This window comes from Arvicola amphibius, chromosome 8 (assembly GCF_903992535.2).
Source record: "Arvicola amphibius chromosome 8, mArvAmp1.2, whole genome shotgun sequence".
NCBI lineage: Eukaryota > Metazoa > Chordata > Mammalia > Rodentia > Cricetidae > Arvicola > Arvicola amphibius.
This window is the reverse complement of record NC_052054.1, coordinates 63,298,873-63,304,458: the sequence shown is the minus strand read 5'-3', so window position 1 is coordinate 63,304,458 and position 5,586 is coordinate 63,298,873. Positions and strand designations below refer to the sequence as shown.

The 5,586-nt window shown below is 39.0% G+C and overlaps 1 pseudogene; it reads left to right on the top strand.

The window, feature by feature from the left end:
• LOC119821745 overlaps positions 1-5,586 on the top strand; it is a 44,926-nt pseudogene that overhangs the window by 33,428 nt on the left and 5,912 nt on the right.

Sequence of the window (5,586 nt, the reverse complement as noted above, 5' to 3'; positions counted from 1 at the left end):
ATAAACTCTACCCAAGATCTGTCTGCATGATGTATCTGTCTGTTTCTTACCTGCTGGGGTCTCCCACTCACCAGGGAACATGCCAGGGTCTCGTTATATGAATGATAACAAGAAGTCCCTTCTGGAAGTACCTAGAGACACTTCTGAGTCGAGTCATCCGCTTTTCAGAGAGTCTCCACCAGTAAAATGCTACAGGTGCAAAGGCCATGAATGCTTGTTGACAATGACTGATCTTTTACCTCAACCCCCTCTAAAGATTTTCTTTCTTTCTGATTTTCTTTTCTTTCACAATGGGTCTACCAGTTTCTAAGCAAAGGCAGTTCCTTACAAAATTTATAAAAAAGCATGCTTAAAAAGAGAAGGATTCAAATCTATTCTAGATAGCTTAACGACTTCCTCTAATTCATGCAAAAAAGTGAGTCCCTGGTTTACTAACTGGGGGACCCTGCATGTACAATTATGGAATACTACAAGGAAAAAATATTAAAGATTGGTGCACAAAAAATAAAGGGATAGATATGCCTTCTATCGCCTTCACAGTTTGGAATGCACTTAGGAGAGAACGGGCTAACAATCTGGACCTATGCACACACCAGATGAGGGAACATCCCTATTGTCACCTAGCCCAAATTTTAGTGTCAGAGACCAGCTTCAACAAAATACTACTTACCAGGGTAAGGATATGGGGATCAGAAAAATAGTAAAGAGGACAAAGATGTGAGTGAAAATAATAAAAACAGAAACATGGGATAGTATTGGGAGATGTTTCAGTGATTACTGAAATCACCTGTGTTTAATTTTCCATACACTTTTATACCCCAATACAAAAAGAGGAAGAAGGCAATGAAAGACTTCTTTATCATGATACAAAGGACAATTTGAAACAGTTAATTGCTTCAACACTTTAAGAAAATAAGTTATTAGCATTCTGTTGTATAGGCAGTGAACCCACCCTAGACCAAATATCTTGCAGGAGCCACTGCCCAGGTAAAACCTCCTATCACAAAAGGAGCAGAAATATGCTTGCATATCCTGACCATTGGTCAGGATGGAGTGGATCCACCTTTATGGGCCATCTTAATGTCAAAAGAACCAAGTAATCACATCCTTGTTCAGGATGTATAGCCCTGGTTGTTGTTAACAATTTTGAGCAACCTCAAACTCTCTGACCTTCAAACAAGGTGGAAGTAGGCTCACATTTTTTTGCAAGTAGCTTTCTTTACTATGACCCCCTGAGAACATAAATAAAAATGAATTGGATATTCTATACTATCCCAGCTACTTTGCAACTCCAATAGCTCTAAAAATCTCTTATCCTGCCACTAGGTACATATTTCTTTAATTGTCTATTTATCTTCTTATTATGCCCATCTAATTTCCAGGTATAAATAAAAACAGCCATAAAATGTCTGTTTTTTGACTGGTTTTAAATGTCTGAGTTTTTAGGTCCTTTCTGTTTTTCTGACAGCTCAAAAAATACTTTTCCTCTTCTTGTTACCCATAAAACAACTGTTTTGGGTATGTTTTCATATGTTTTGAGTATATGATGCACTATAACAATTCATAAAATTGCCAATATCTTTATATGTAATATTTCTGGTTAAGAGCTTTCATTTCCATATTACAATGACTTCAATTCAAATTCTTATCTTTAAGGCTAAATTTAACAGAAGTAAAAGTAATTTCTGACTCTATAAAGACCACAGACCTAAATATAAACTATCAAAAATAAACACGTATACTTCTAAAACTTTTTTTAAAATAATGCCTAACAAAAAAAAAATGATGCTTAACTTTTAGTGTTTCCCACTAAATTATATAAGGCATTCCTTATAATCCCTATGCTCAAGCTATTATGGAGAGAGCTTATCATACTTTAAAACTCAAGTATTCAAGTTACAAAATGGAGATTTGAGATATGCATACCCCATTATTGTTTGGTTGGAAGCATCACCTCAGCTCCCTAATACCCCTTTAAACAAAAAGTCTTGATTGTTTGCCTGGGGGCTTCACTCCAGCTCCTAGCATAAGCTCCCTCCCCTGGGAAGTTGCTTTAGTCCAAACTCCACCTTAGAAAAAGTCCATCAAACGGTGCCCTCTCCCCAGGGATGGTCAAGAAAGCCTGCCAAATGGTAAACCCTCCCTAGGGAAGGTCAGGGCCACTCCCACAGGCTATTTAAACTGCCCCCCGAATGAACACATAGTCTCCAGGTTTCGTATAATCTCCCCTTCTCTCTCTTTACCTCTCCATGTTTTCTTGGGGCCACTTGGGAGTATTGCATTAAAGATGGGCATCTTTGATTTAGTCTGAGATTATTTGTGCCAGTGGAGAGGCTCGTCTAAGAGAAAATACCATGCTCTGTAGGCAATAAACCAATAAATACCTCAGAGGACAATATGAGTTTCTTCCTCAGATGCCTTTCCACAAAATCATTCCCAAACCTCTAGTCAAGTGAAAGGATCTCCTCACTGGCCACTGGAAAGATGCAGCTGTATTAATAACATCAGGGAGAGGGTATACTTGTGTGTTTTCCCAGGACACTGAACCACTCTTGTGGATTCCAGATCAGGTGATTAGACCCTATAGCCAGCACACTGCAAACAAGATGCATTCCAAAGCTGCCAGCAGTGGCCAGAGAGAGAAAACTCCCACTGTTAACAGCTCCCTTCTTAGGAACCTGAGATGACCCTGAGCGCTGCCTCTAAAGGGGACACTGAAAGCCCACAACCAACTCCTGGCCATCCTAAATGGATGCATTGTGTCTTCCCTGAAACAGAAGCCTCCTTTCGTCCTTATAACACCACCTTGGTTAAAATATATGATTGATAATACACCACTGTAAATCAATAAACCACATTTGGTTAAGTCAGTCCCATTTATGTGGCCTGGTCCTCTCACTCACTCCCTCACACTTCAGACACGTTTATACCATTTGCTGGTTGCCAGTGATCATGTTAGTCTTCAATTACCTGCACAGCACAATTACAACTCAATTGACATTCAGGCTTGTGTTATGTTCCCTTTTGCTACCTTATATACAGAGAATACAGGAACTTGAACATCATTCCTAATGGATCAATTTATGATATCTCCTGTAACAATTGTTATCTAAGTACCTTAACTCCTCTACTAATCCCAAAATCTCCCTTTTTCATCAACCTCTGCATGTAATGTTACCTGTTAATCTCTCTTCACCCTTCTAGAAGACACTACCATGTTTGCCATAGGACATGCTGCCAGTTTTTTCCTACATCCTATGAGATTCATTGCTGAGCTTATCATCGGTATTACTGCTGTAATAGTAGCCATTGTAAGTTCTGTAGTCACTTTGGTTTAGCAAATTCACATTGCTAACCATGTTAACACTCGTCTAAGTGTGTTTCTATAGCTCTGGTCACTAAGAAAGGAATTGATCAAGGATTAATAGAAGGAATAAATGCTCTAGAAGAAGCCTTCCTTTTTATGGGCAATCAGATCCAGAATGTTAATGTACAATTGACAACAGCATGCCATGCTGATTTTAAATGGATCTGTGTCACTCCTCTATCCTTTAATAGCTCAGAAATGTCTTGGGACTAGGTACAGCCTCACCTGAGAGGTATCTGGAGTAGTTCCCAACTAGGTATGAATATAGGTACCTTATGTTCTTAGGTTAGTGCTAATAGCCATTCCAGACTCCGGCTTTCTTCTGCAGAGGATGTAGCTAATTATTTTGTAAGTTCAGTTAAGAATTTTGTTTACAATAATTCTTTATGAAACCTTATTAATTAGGGAATTATAGGGACATTGATCATCTTGCTTTTACTTTTTAATCCAGTCATCCTCAAACATCTAGAATCTGTTTTACATGTTGCCCAGAGAGAAACTCTTACACTTTTTATTAAATGAAAGAAGGGGAGCTGGAATAAACCATAAGATTATGCAGTGAGAGTTCAGCACATTCTTCGGGGGTCAACTCATGAGTGATGCTAGTCTCATGTGGGACACCTCATTTAGCAAGGCGGTGAGGAATATTGTCACCAGAGATGCACATCTCATTAACCTTATCTGCAAGATGATAAGGAATGCTGCCTACTGAATATATTAAGCTGACTCTCTTGCAGACTTCTTATGTGAAGAGCTCTTTCCCTCAGATTACAGCTTGGGAATTCTTCCCACATCACTGCAGTGTTTACCGAGCATAATCTTCCTTATTAATTGGTATATTGGATGACTTCCCCCAGCAGTACTTGATTTTGGCAAGAAAGTAATCATAATAAATTCCCTTGCTCTCTCAACCAGGTCTTTGTATAAACTTAGAAGTCTGCCCTCCTGCAATTATCTTCCTTGGCAGAGAGTTGGTCACTGTTAGAGTTCAGGCAGAGACCTCATTTGATACATTCACAGATGCCAAAGAACAAGAGCAACAGCATTTCTGAACTTGTTGAGCCATAGCTCTCGAGAGAGATAGAGAAAAAGAGTGTACTAAATTTACTCTGCCAGCGATAGGAAAGAGCTGCCCCACAACTGAATTATATTCTTCTCTTTTTAAACAGAAAAGGATGAACTGTCAGGAGTGTTTACCATGAGCTATTGCAGGCCATAATGCAATTATAGTTTACTCTGAAAACTGTTGCTTTCATCTGTAATTTCACTTGTGCAATAACAGTTTTGATATCTCTCTATTACATGTATTTTCATATAATGTACATACAATCTTATGATTTCATCTCACTCTTATGGGTACACGTATCTGTAGATGGGAAATAGATGACTTTTCATTTAACTATATAGTTTTGATATATACTAGGACATGCTTCATAACTAGATCTATTGTCCCATGAAGACTACAGACATCTGTAGTCTTAACTACACACAATTCATTCATTTTTACCTCAGAACAAGTTCAAGTCGACTAAAGGCTTTTTGTAAAAGGAAAAGTTTGCGGCTTACACAAGGTCAGAGTCACAGATGTCCAACCAAGGTTACTAAGAAAAAGCATGCCAAGTCTTCACTTGCCAGTCTACTGTGTCTCAAAGTTGTCATTGGGCACTGTGCAACTCCCCCCTCCCAGTCTGGTCAAGGTTTTGCTTCTATGTTCTTGGAACATTTTGTTGCCATAGTGAGTAGCTCAGCTCCTTATCATCACTTCAAGGCTTCTGTAGAAGAGTTTTTACAATAGAATAGGAAGCATGGAGAAGTTAGAGGTAGGACAGGATTATTAGAGTAGAAACAGAACAATAAAGAGCATTAGCCTGTCTGTGTGAAGTTACCATAGAAACACTTTTCACCTGCTTCACTCCTGAGAAGCATTTCACATTTGGAAGCCTGGATAGGGCTGGAACCAGTTTCTTAGCCCCTACACAAGGTTTTATTCAGCCATGAATGAGAAAGCCAGAGCGAAAGTATGGATATGAGTTCCAGCCAGTTTCTGTCTCACAAAAAGAAAAGCAGTAATCTGAGGGACCAGAGAAGCAGTCCCTTAGAGGAAACATTGCCTTACAGCTCGAACTAAGTCCTTCAAAGACTCTTTAAAGATCAAACCAAAACTGGGCAGTGGGAATACCTCAGGCTATGGGAATAAGCATCAAGAAGGATAATGACTC